Below are 14,053 nucleotides of genomic sequence, written 5' to 3'. Positions count from 1 at the left end.
CTCATTGATCGGCTGCCTCTTGCATGCCCCCCACTGGAGATCCATCCTGAAACCCAGGCATGTGCCCTTGACTGGAATTGAACCTGGGACCCTTCAGTCTGCAGGCTGACACTCTATCCACTGAGCCAAACTGGCTAGGGCTGATGATATCTTTTTGATATCTTGAGATATTCATCCAGGCCTGGAAATGAACTAGGGCAGATAGATTTTTCTTTACTATTTTACTCTGTTGGTTTTCTTTTTCTTTTTTTTTAAAACCAAGGTCCATAAGTTTGGTACCTATATTTTATTCTATGTAACATTGTTTTGGGTCTTGTATTTAGGTCTTTGATCTATTTTGAATTAATTTTGTACATGAGGACAAACTGTAATCCAGCTTCATTCATTTGCTGTGGCTTTACAGATTTCCCATCACCGTTTATTGAAGAGACTAGACTATCTTTAATCCATTGTGTGTTTCTGGCTCCTTTGTCAAAAATTACTTCTCCATATACATGTTTTATAGCTGGGCTCTCTATTCTTTTCCATTGATCTGTGCGTCTGTTTCTCTGCCAATACCATGTTGTTTTGATTATCATAGCTCTGTAGTATGATTTGAAGCCAGGTAGCATGATACCTCCAACTTCATTCTTTTTTCTCAAGATTGCTTTGGCTATTCAGGTTCGTTTGTAGTTTCATTCAAATTTGATGATTTTTCATTCTATTTCTTTTAAAAATGACATTTGGATTTTGATGGGTATTGCATTAAATCTGTATATTACTTTGGGTAATATGGCCATTTTAACTATGTTGATTCTTCCAATCCATGAACATGGGATACTAGTATTTTTCCATTTTGTTGTGTCTTTTTCAATCTCTTTTAATAATGTTTTGTAATTTTCAGTATATAGGTCTTTCATGTCCTTTGTTAAGTTTATTCCTAGGTATTTTATTCTTTTGGTTGCAAATGCAAAAGGAATTGTTTATTTTCATTTCTTTTTGTGAAGTTTTGTTGTTAATATACAGGAAGGCAGTGGATTTTTTTGCACATTGATTTTGTATCCTGCAACTTGACTATTTGCTTATGGTTTGTGATATTATTTTGGTGGAGTCTTTAGGGTTTTCTATATGCAGATCATATCATCTGCAATGACGTTTTACTTCTTCCTTCCCTATTTGGGTGCCTTTTATTTCTTTCTCTTTCCTTATTGCTCTAGCTAGGATTTCCAGCACTATGTTAAATAAGAGTGGTGAGAATGGAATCTCATCTTAGAGGAAAAGCTTTCAGTTTTTCACCATTGAATATGATACTCTTGGAGAGTTTATCATATATGGCCTTTATCATGTTGAGACACTTTCCCTTTACTCCTATTTTATTGAGTGTTTTAATCATAAATGGATGTTATAGCTTGCCAAATGCTTTTTCTGTATCCATTGATAAGATCATCTGATTTTTATCCTTTCTTTTGTTAATGTGGTGTATTATGTTGATTCACTTGCATATGTGGAACCATTCTTGTATCCCTGGAATGAACCCCACTTGATCATGATGTGTTATTTTTTGGATGTACTGTTGTATTTGATTTGCTAGTATTTTGTTTAGGATTTTTGCATTTGTATTCATTAGAGATATTGCTCTGTAGTTTTCTTTTTTTGTGCTATCTTTGCCAGGTTTTGGTATCAGGGATGTATTGGCCTCACAGAATGTGTTAGGAACTATTGCCTCTCCTTTTGGGAAGAGTATGAGAAGGATAGGTTTAAAATCTTCTTTGAACATTTGGTAGAATTCACTGGTGAAGCCATCTGGTCCTGGACTTTTATTTTTTGAGAGGTTTTTGATGGTTGTTTTAATTTCCGCACTACTGATCAGTCTATTTAAATTTTCCAATTCTTCATGATTTAATTATATATTTCTAGGGACTTATCCACTTCTAGGTTATTGAATTTGGTGGCATATAGTCTTTCATAATATTCTAGTTGTATTCTTTGTATATTTATGATGTCTGTGGTGACTTCTTTCTCATTTCTGATTTTGTTTATATGGGTCTTTTCCCTTTTTTTCTTTAGTGAGTCTAGCCAAGGGGTTGTCAATTTTATTAATCTTTTCAAAGAACCAGCTCTTTGTTTTAATAATTTTTTTGTATAGTCTTTTTATTTTTTCTTTCATTTAATTCTGCTACAATTTTTTATTATTTCTTTTCTTCTGCTGACTTTGGGTTGCTTTTGTTCTTCTTTTTCTAGTTTTTTAAGATGTAAGTTTAGGTTGTTCACTTGGGATTCCTCTTATTTCTTGAGAGAGGCTTGTAATGATATAAACTTCCCTCTTATTACTGCTTTCTATGCATCCTAGAAGTTTTGATATGTTGCATTGTCATTCTCATTTGTCTCTATTTATCTTTTGATCTTCTCTTTTGTTTCTTCTTCGACCCAGTCATTTTTTAATAGTATGTTGTTTAATCTCCATGTATTTGTGAGTTTCTTTACTTCATTTTTGCAGTTTATTTCTAATTTTAAGGCATTGTGGTCAGAGAATATGCTTAGTATAATTTCAATCTTTTTGAATTTGTTGATGCTAGTTTTGTGACCCAATATATGTGCACCAGAGATGTTCTGGGATGAAAGGTTCTGTAAATGTCAACTATGTCCATTTGGTTTAGTGTTTCATTTAAGGCCAATATTTATTGTTTTTCTGTTTGGTTGATCTGTCTAGAGCTGTCAATGGAGTATTAAGGTCCCCTACTATGATTGTGTTTTGATCTGTTTCCCCCTTTAGTTCTGTGAGTAGTTGTTTTATACATTCTGGTGTTCCCTGGTTGGGTGCATTTATATTAAGAAGTATTATGTTTTCTTGATGTAGTGTCCCCTTTATTATTTTAAAGTGTCCATCCTTATCTCATTATCTTTGTTATCTTAAAATCTATTTTGTCAGATATAAGTATGGCTACACCTGCTTTTCTATGGATGTTGCTTGCTTGGAGAATCATTTTCTATCCTTTTACTTTGAATCTACCTTTGACTTTGCAGCTTCAATGTGTCATGTGTAGGCTGCATATGGTTGGGTTTTGTTTTTTGAACTACTCTGTTACTCTGTGCCTCTTTATTGGTAAATTCAAGCCATTTACATTTAGAATAATTATTTATGTATGAGACCATTTGCATTTAGGATAATTATTGATGTATGAGGATTTCCAATAGCCATTTTATCTTTTATTTTCTGGTAGCCCTGTGTCTCCATTGGTTCTTTTCCTTTGTGTTTCTGTCTGTTGTTTTTGTGTGATGGTATTCCATACTTCTTTCCTCTGTTTCCTCTTTTTTTAAGCTGTGTGTTCTGGTTTGGGGATTTTTATGTGTGGTTACCATTAGGTTTATAAAAAATGAAGTTACATATAGCATAGCTTTTTTTTTTCTTTTGAGTGCATCTGATATTCATCCTCCTTTGCCAGTTCAGACCTTTATTCCCTCCCCTTCCATGTTTTTGTTGTCACAAATTATCCCTGTTTATGCTATAAGATTTTTGATGATCTTATTTGTAGTGTTGTGACCTTATGTTCTTTGTTTCAGGTAGAATAACTCCCTTGAGTATTCTTGCAATGGAGGTTTTCTGGTAATAATATCCCTAAGCTTTTGCATTTCTGGGAACATCTTTATTTCCTGCTCATATTTAAAGATAACTTTGCTGGATATATTATTCGTGGCTGGTAATTTCCCTCTTTCAGATGTGTGAATATTTTGGTTCCACTTTCTTCTGGCTTGTAGAGTTTTTGCTGAGAAGCTCAATGAAATTCTGATGGGTTTTCCTTTGTAGGTCACTTCCTTCTTTTCCCTGGCTGCTTTGAGAATTTTTCTTTGTCATTAATTTTTGACAGCTTTCATAAGAAGTGCCTTGGAGAGAGCCTCTTTTGATCGAGGTAGCTAGGTGTTCTGCTTTTGGATTCAAGGATCTAGCTCTTTCCATAGATTTTGGAAGTTCTGATACACTATTTGCTTGAATAGACTCTCTATTCCATGCTCCCTCTTCTCCTCCTCCGGAATGCCTATAATTCTAATATTGCTTTTTCTGATGTAGTCAGATAGTTCTTGTAGAGCGCTTTCATTTCTCTTTAAGCTCAGGTCTCTCTTTTCTTTCCTCTGGGTCATTTCTAGATTCCTATCTTCGATATCACTAATTCTTTCCTCAATCTCATTGACTCTGTTTTCTATGCTCAGTAGTTTACTCTTTTTAAAAAATATATTTTTATTGATTTCAGAGAGGAAGAGAGAGAGAGAGAGAGAGAGAGAGAGAGAGAGAGAGAGAGAGAGAGAGAAACACCGATGATGAAAGAGAAATCATTGATCTGCTGCCTCCTGCATGACCCACACTGGAGATCAAACCCGCAACCTGGGCACGCGTCCTCACCAGGAATAGAACCGTGATCTCTGGTTCATAGGTCGAGGCTCAGCCACTGAGCCACACTGAGCCAGTTCACTCTTAATCTCCTTAATTGTCTGCTTCATTTCCAGGATTTGTGATTGGTATTTTTTTTTAAGTTTCAATTTTTTTAGTAAAGTACTCATTTTGTTTATTGTTTTCTGAATGCATTGAATTGCTTGTCTATACTTTCTTATTTCTCGTTGAGTATTTTCAGAACTGCAATTTTGAAATCTTTGTCATTTATATCACATATTTCCATGTGTTCCAGCTTACTTTCTGGAAATTTTTCGTTTTCTTTTCGATCATCCTTGTAACCATGGTTATTCATGGTATTTTCTGTTCTTCTTTGCCTAGGCACTTATATCTGTCTATATTAATGGAGAAGTCTTTCCTATTTTCCAGCAGATGGCACTGAATCACAGGATTTTTTTTACATGAGGGAAACAGTGGTTCTACTGCAATAGCTCTTGGTTTACAGATAATATGCTCCTGGACCCAACTCCAAGGGCAATGGGAGGCGAGTCCAAGCAGCTGCAGGGCTTTGTGGTTCCATTTCTTTGTCTAAAACCCCACCATCCTGTCAGACAGTGGAAAGCTGCCCGGCAGAACTCCTCACTCTGTCAGGGGTCTGCTGTCTCAGACACTGTTCACTCCCTTGCCGTTCCCACTGCTGGCCTGTCCCCCACAGCTCTCTGTTCCTCCTGGCTGAAGGAAGTGCCTTCTACTGCCGTCTTCCTCCATCTCCTGGCTGGGCCTCGAGCTCTTGGCTTCAGGGCTCCATCTGCATGCCATCTGAGCTTTCTTCCCTTCTTGTCTCCCTATTTATTCCCAGTTGCCCACCTTTAGATGTTTCAATGTGCAGGTCTCTCAGGCATGTGTCTGTGTTGAGCAGGGATTTCTTTGTTGAATTATAGTTGGTTAACTTGTCATTTCAGGGGGAGAGGCCCAGGGCTCTCTCACACAGCCTTCCTCTGACCTTGATTTTCTTTTTTATTATTACTATTTATTTTGTTCTTTCCAAATGATGATAAATCCTCCCAGAAAAGATGGAAGGAAATAAAGAAAATTAAGTATTTCAAATAGTTTTTTTTATTCAGTAACATTGTGCCATTCATCCCAAATGGTAGCCTTATATACCATTCTTGCTTCCTTACTCACAAATAAAAGTAATTTTTCTTGTTATTAATAATTTTCATAAGCCTCAGAATCTTCTGAGCTTTTACCTTCACTGACATCATTTCTATATAATCCTTGCTACTTCTCCAAATATTTCTCCTCCTCCTCCTCCTCCTCCTCCTTGTGCCTTTCCCTCATATTTCTGTTCTCATTTTTGCAAAAGTCTTTTAAAGGTGAACTCTCTGAAGGTTTCTCCATTCATTTATATTCATCACTTTATATTTCTCCCCCTTTGCTCTCATCACCATAGATCAGAGGTTGGCAATTTTTTTTTTATAAAGAGATAGATAGTAAAAAATTTAGGCTTTGTGGGCCTGCAATCTCCATTGTGTTTACTCAACTCTGCCACTGAGCACAAAAGCAGCCATAGAAAATACATAAACAAATGTTTGTGACTATGTACTGATAAAACTACATATGTGGATACCTAGTTTGGAATTTTATATACATTTCACATGTTATTAAATATTCTTTTTCTTTGATTTGTTTAAGACAATTAAAAATTTTTAATGAAGCAGGAGAATTCTACAGAGGAAATTCACTGCCACACAATATTGCCATATACTATAATCAGTAGGAAAAAATGATAATAAAAATAATCACATAAATGAACTGAATTAGCTCTTAAGCCCACATTTTCATTGGGAACTGTTGTGGGTTGAATTATGTCTCCTCAAAAAATGATGCCCAGCCAGTGTGGCTCAGTTGTTGAGCATCGAGCTATGGGCCAGGGGGTCATGGTTCGAGTCCCAGTCGGAGCATATGCCCGGGTTGCGGGTTCAATCCCTGGTGTGGGGCATGCTGGAGGCAGCCGATCAATGATTCTCTCCCATCATTGATGTTTCTCTCTCTCTCTCTCTCTCTCTCTCTCTCTCTCTCTCTCTCCCCCTTCCTCTCTGAAATCAATAAAAAGATATTTTAAAAATGCTAAGCACTAATGTCTGGTACTTATGAGATATAATGACTACATTGGGGTCTCTAAACGGCTGCATGGTATTGTACTGTCTAGCATAGCACCTTGTACAAAAGTTTGCTCATTTGAATCGATAATTGCAAAACATCTACTATGAATATATGTATTCAAATTATATATACTCATAGAATTTAATGTCATTTCATTGGCCCTTAAATTCATATTGTTCTTTAAATATATTTTTGTTGTTTCTCTATGGAAAAGAATATGGGGAGAAAACCCGTAGACTACAATAATGTACCACTCTAAAGAAAAATATTAAAAAACAAAGAATACAATTTAAGTGGAAAAATACTGAAAAAATTCATTACTTGGCAGAATAAGCTTATTTTATATTCTACATCTAAAATTTTTGTCCTTATTTGACTTTTCCCAATTCACAGTAGGTGGTTAATGAAGCAGAAGAATCCCACAGAGGAAACTCGCTGACACACAGTATTGCCATACCCTTCTCAAGAAACTCCAAGGATTACTGGCAACCTTGGAAGCTAAGAGCAAGGCATAGAACAGTTTTCCTCTAGAGCCTTCGGAGAGAACACGCTACTACCCTCACCTTGATTTCAGACTTCTAGCCTCCAGAACTGTGTGTGAATAAATTTCTGTAGTTTTGAGTCACCTAGTTTGTTGTACTTTGTTACAGCCACCCTAGAAAACTAATACAGAAACAAAACAATTTACCTTGTATATGAATTAAACATATCTGGGGGTTTCTACTTATGTGTCCTTCTCAGAAACTCACTTGTAGGTAGGGAAACTGACTTCTAGGCATGGGAGAAAGAAAGCCACTCTCTCTTGGTTATACCCCTCAGTTTTGACAGAACTTTCCCATACCATATTCTCATTGCTTCTGTTCTATATTCACTTATGGTAAACCCTTCAAGCGTTGGTGAAGTCCAAACTTTGATGATGTTGAGAAAAATCTGTATTTCTCTCTAAAAGCCATCTTTCAAGGCTCTTGTCTCCTTATGAATTTTTAAAAGTCAAGTTTGGGTCTCAGGGCTGGGCAATGACTTTTCCTTTCAAAGTTCTAAGTTGTCTTCTTTTCCCATAGACAATGTGTCTCCTACCGTGAACAACTAACTTTTCCTGGGCTACAGAGGATAAAGACAAATTGTTGAGAAAAGAAAATATACCAGGTGATATTTCAAAGTAGTGTTCTTCCATATCAGTCATCTATGATTTTATTGTCAGAACTTCATTTTTTTTTGAGAACTTCCCTAACCTGTCAAGTGTTTTGGCTTTTGAGAAATTATTACTGAATTGTGTGTTTTTTAAAATTTTTTCTTAGAAAACCTTGAATTGATATTAAATGATGACTATAGCTATTTTGGACTCCAAAGAGTAGCCTTACTCTTTAGCTTTAGAAGCTTCTCTATAGGAATTTTAGAACAATTCTGGAAGGCATTCAGAAACTATCCAGAGCCATTCTCAAGAGGGCCCTTTTCTAACCACGCTGGACAAGTCTCAAGGCCAGACTCATCTTCCAACATGCCTTTCTCCTGTCTCAGGAGGGATGCACGGTCTTTCTCAGGTATCTGCTAGTATCCGACAATTCCTTCCACCAGCATTCCCTTGGGTTTGGACAAAGGAATCGTCACCATTTTTCCTGGGAAACCTCAAACAGGATTTCCAATGGCCTATTCTGATATCCTAGAATTCTTGAGAAGGGTATTCAAATATTACAATGTGGCAGTGAATTTTCTTTGTAGCCTTCTATATTTCTTAATGTGCATCATTAACCATCTACTGTGAATTGGAAACAGTTGAAGAAGAACAAAAATTTTAGATATAGATTGCAAAATCAATCTCAAGTAATGAATTTATTTTCTTTTCAGTACATTTCCTCTTAAATTGTATTCTCTTGTCTTCTGATATTTTTTCTTTAGAGTAGTTAGTACATTATTGTAGTCCACTTGCTTTCTCCCCATGTTCCTTTCCATATTCTTTTTCTTAAAAATAAATTTGAAGAATAATATGAATTTTAAGTGCCTGTGAAATTATTCTATATGTTAATATATACATAGTTTGAACACATATTCAGAATAGCTGTTTTGTATTTATCAATTTGAATTACCAAACACTTTTGATTTCCCAGTTTGTACAAGATACTATGCTAAATGTTGAAATACCATGCCAGCCTTTTGGGGACCCCAATCTAGTTATTATAATTCATAAGATACAGCATGGCAGAGGGACATGGACTTGAATTTAGATAGATTTGAACTCTTCTTAGATCTGCCATTTACAACCTCTGATCTAGGGCAAAATAGCTATTATTATTCAGGCTGCTGATAAAAAGTGACATAAATGTGCAACTCGTGGACTGGAGGGAAGTAACTAGTTCTGACTATAGTGAGAATGGATTTCAAAATAGTTGATAAAGAAATGGAATTAGAGAGCAGTTTTGAAACATGGGTAGGACTGCCAAAGGTGGAACTGGGTCAGGGTCAGGAGAGGAAACTATTTCTTGGTTTATAAATGAAATATCCAAAGTTTGAAAGTATTTGTCTTATTATTTTACTTAAACATTTAATTGGCCCTAGCTGGTTTGTCTCAGTGGATAGAGTGTCAGCCTGCAGGCTGAAGGGTCCTGGGTTTGATTCCAGATAAGGGTTGTGGGCTCCATCCCTAGTAGGGGCGTGTAGGAGGCAGCCGATCAATGATTCTCTCTCATCATTGATGTTTCAATCTCTCTCTCCTTCTCCCTTCCTCTCTGAAATCATTAAAAATATATTAAAAACATTTAATTAATATAAATGTTATTTTATGACTACATGTAAATATGCCATTTTATTATTTATATTTTATGAACTATCTAATTGAATATGCTGTGAAAATGTTATGATCTCACAGAACCCAAAGTATATACATTTTAATCTCACTATTGTATATAATTAACTGAAAATTACTTTGAAATAATTGAGAAATTCTACACATTAGTCCCACTTTTATTCAGTAAATTCTTTTTACTGAGTCTTGCATAGCCTTACGTCCATTTTACTGGCTTCTCTCAAACAGGGCTTAACTCTTTTTTAAGCAGAATGCTTCACAATCTGACAAATAGCTTAGACACCAGGGAAATCTTTTCTTGCCATTGCTCACAATCCCTCTAGAAATTGTGCTCCCAAATAAATGTGGTAATTTTTTCAAATGTTCCTTAATCTTGTTCCTAAATATTAAATACAATAAGATAGTTGCTAATCAGGGGCCTTGTGGATTCAAAAGAAAGGACAGGTCAGCCTGTACTTGTCAAGCCTAGAGCAGCAGCGCCCCAAGTGGGAGGAGGAAGGGTTGTGCACTCCAGGAATTGCTCAACCCATTGGGATAAAGCCCAAAAATATGAGAACTGTTGTTTACATATTTTAATTTTTTAAAAGTCTATTTATATAAGTTTCATGTGCATAGTTTATTAGAATAATAACATATGTATGCAATTTGTAAATAAATACATCTACATATGTTGGGAGGATATACTCAGTTATTTCTAAATGCTAGGGGTGTGCAATTAACAACACTGGCCTGGGGGGTGAAACACCATTCCCACTTCTTTTTCAGAGCACAGCATCAGGTCCAAGACAGCCTGGATTTTCTCATCCTGTGGACTGTGGGTCCAACCCCTAGTGTCCTTGACAAAAGCTGCTATAGTCAAGGAGAAACACTGCACACGGAGAAGTAATGCCCTTTAATCTTACGCTCGGGGGTCTCTGCTAGGGTTGCTTGCATAGCACGAACACCCAAACCTACAATGTCACTTAGCACATCTTTTATGAGAAACCAGGTGAATTTCTGAACTGGATTTGGATTTTCATACTTGCTTCACAGTTGTAGGCTATTTTTTTCTTTTAAAACAACAACAGAAGTGCTCAATATCTCTTGACTGATTCTTTACAGAGAGGAAGGGAGAGACATAGAGGGTTAGAAACATCGATGAGAGAGAAACATCGATCAGCTGCCTCCTGCACATCTCCTACTGGGGATGTGCCCGCAACCCAGGTACATGCCCTTGACCGGAATCGAACCCGGGACCCTTCAGTCCGCAGGCCGACGCTCTATCCACTGAGCCAAACCGGTTTCGGCTATTTTTTTCTTTTAAAACAACAACAGAAGTGCTCAATATCTCTTGACCCTGGTTTTAGTAAGTATTATTGTACTGTTTTGACTTACCAGTTTGAAATTGACAATGGCAAATAATCAATAGTAACTTCATAATGAAATGAAGTGACTGCTGCCATTTATTGAATAATTTGCATCTCATAGAAAATATAATGGATGATGGTGACAGGCTTCTTTTTTTTTTAAATTAAATCTTTATTGTTCAGATTATTACAGTTGTTCCTCTTTTTTCCTCCCATAGCTCCCCTCCACCCGATTCCCACCCCACCCTCTGCCCTTCCCTCCCCCGCACTGTCCTCATCCATAGGTGTACAATTTTTGTCCAGTGTCTTCCTGCACCCCCCCACACCCCTTTCCCCCCGAGAATAGACAGTCCACTCCCTTTCTATGCCCCTGATTCTATTATATTCACCAGTTTATTCTGTTCATCAGATTATTTATTCACTTGATTTTTAGATTCATTTGTTGATAGATGTATATTTGTTGTTCATAATTTGTATCTTTACCTTTTTCTTCTTCTTCCTCTTCTTAAAGATACCTTTCAGCATTTCATATAATACTGGTTTGGTGGGGATGAACTCCTTTAGCTTTTTCTTATCTGTGAAGCTCTTTATCTGACCTTCAATTCTGACTGATAGCTTTGCTGGGTAAAGTAATCTTGGTTGTAGGTTCTTGATATTCATCATTTTGAATATTTCTTGCCACTCCCTTCTGGCCTGCATAGTTTCTGTTGAGAAATCAGCTGACAGTCGTATGGGTACTCCCTTGTAGGTAACTGATTGTTTTTCTCTTGCTGCTTTTAAGATTCTCTCTTTGTCTTTTGCTCTTGGCATTTTAATTATGATGTGTCTTGGTGTGGTCCTCTTTGGATTCCTTTTGTTTGGGGTTCTCTGCGCTTCCTGGACTTGTAAGTCTATTTCTTTCACCAGGTAGGGGAAGTTTTCTGTCATTATTTCTTCAAATAGGTTTTCAATATCTTGCTCTCTCTCTTCTTCTGGCACCCCTATAATTCGGATGTTGATACGCTTGAAGTTTTCCCAGAGCTCCTTACACTACCTTTATATTTTTGGATTCTTTTTTCTTTTTGTTTTTCCGGTTGGGTGTTTTTTGCTTCTTCATATTTCAAATCTTTGACTTGATTCTTGCAATCCTCTAGTCTGCTGTTGGAACTCTGTATAATATCCTTTATTTCAGTCAGTGTATGCTTAATTTCTAGTTGGTCCTTTTTCATAACCTTGAGGGTCTCACTAAATTTATTGGCAGTTTCTAGAAAATTCTTGAAAAACCTTATAAGTGTGGTTTTGAACTCTATATCCAGTAGTTTGCTTTCTTCCATTTCTGTCATTTGTGACCTGTTTCTTTGTTTCCACATTTTTTATGCTTCCCTGTGTTGATAGAGTGGCTTTGTGTGCTAAGTGTCCTATAGGGCCCAGTGGCTCAGCCTCCCCAATTACCTGAGGTGGACACTCTTGGTGCACCCCTTTGTGGGCTTTGTGCAGTCTTGTTGTAGTTAAGCCTTGATTGTTGTAGGTATCACTGGGAGGAATTGACCTCCAGGCCAATTGGCTGTGAGAATCAGCTGTGTCTGCAGTGGGAGAACTTCTGTGCTGGAGACACCCTTATAGGGCAAGACTTGCTTCAGTGGTGCTTTGGTGCTCAGTGAGTCTGCCCCCTGAGTGTGTTCCTTATGGATCTCAGGAGTTGTAATCTGGATGGTCCCACTCTGACCACTGCGTACACTGACTCTTGGATCTTTAAGAAGGTGCTAATTTAGCCTCTGCCCGAGGCTACCCAGCAGGAGCTACGGAGAGATCTGCAGATTCCTCTTCTTTGTTTGGGGTTTGGAGGTGCCCAAATGAGGCCCAGCTGTAAAGCAATGCAAGCTGCTGTGGGGTCTTGGGCCTTCTTTTGGAAGTTCTGGGTCTCTCTGACCCAGCTGCAGTTTGTTAGGTAATTTTCAGATTGCAAAGGGCCAGGCCTTTCATATGCAAAAGCCTCTGTGCACAGCTTGGGTGGGGCAGGGTCTCAGGGGATCAACAGGGTGGAGCAAGCAGCTATGGTTGCTCCTCAGTCCTACCCTAAGAGGCCCCGCGTCTCAGTGTCCCAGTAATCACCACAAGCACCTCTGAGAGAAAGCTGCCCTCGAGTTCCGACCGATGCCAGACAGTCCAGTTTCTCCCCGTATGAGTCTGGGTCCCCAGAGACTCGCCCAGAGCTGGAGTTCAGAGCAGTTGGGAGCTTGAGACTCCCTCCCGATTGAAAAAGACAACCGTGTCCTCATTTGCCAGCCCTTTCCATGTGCGCCTCTGTACCTCTGCACTTTACTTCCGCACCTCCTCTGAGTTTCAGTGCTTTTCTCTTTCCTTCTAGTTGTAGAATTTCCACTCAGCCAGCCTTCCTGTGGTTCTGGATGATGTCCGTTTTGTCTTTTAGTTGTATTTTTGAAGTGGTTGTGCTAGGCAGCAATTTCCGGTGTTTACCTATGCCTCCATCTTGGTTTCTCTCGTGACAGGCTTCTTTTACATGCCTTGGCTCCAGAAGAGGAAAATTTTAATCTCAGATGCAGTAACATTGTTAACTTTTCTTATGCTTAGCCTCAGGCCAATACCACTCCCCCCATACTCTCTCTCTCTCTCTCTCTCACACACACACACACACACACACACACACACACACAGACACACACACACTGCTGCAAAAAAACATATATAGGCTGTTGAGGAGATAGCCTCTCAATTAGGGGAATGAAAGATGTTCTGGTCATTTCTTTTTTCTGAGTATATTTTGGTTAATCTAAAAAATGTGGGTTTTTTTTTTTAACCAATGCTTATATTAAAAATGACTTTAGGACATATTTCATTACAGTAAAGATGACTAAATCTCTCTTTTTCTGATAAAGCATTTTGTAAAGACTCATAGTTACCATTCTTTAATCCAACTTTCAACCTCTAGAAGTATAGCAATAGGAGAATAAATAGTGTGTACTGACCTCCATAAAACACCTGACATTTAGGGATTATTTTTATAAAATATTGAAGTTGACATCCTGTTCTTATCATCTATCCCTAGCTCTGAAAAATGTGTTACTGTCAGACTATTTTGGTTAAACTGAGTTCTCTGGTCAATTGTGTGTGTGTGTGTGGGGTGGGGGGGGCGGGGGGGCAGGGGGGGGTGTTAAAAGGAGGAGGAGGGGCCAGGGGTGTCCTATCATCCTATTATCTCTAATTTTAATTTAAGCAATCCTTTGAGTGACTAGTACCTTAAAAAATAAATCTTGGAAGAATCAAACATTTAGCCTAATGAAACATTTAATACTCTTTCTGATCCTGTTTTCTGGCTTTTCTGAGAAAATTTAGCAGCATAGGCAGTGATCGCTTGGAGTTGGGTAGAAATGCATGAGT

Source organism: Myotis lucifugus, unplaced genomic scaffold (assembly GCF_000147115.1).
Source record: "Myotis lucifugus unplaced genomic scaffold, Myoluc2.0 scaffold_212, whole genome shotgun sequence".
Lineage (NCBI taxonomy): Eukaryota > Metazoa > Chordata > Mammalia > Chiroptera > Vespertilionidae > Myotis > Myotis lucifugus.
This window is presented reverse-complemented; position numbering follows the sequence as displayed.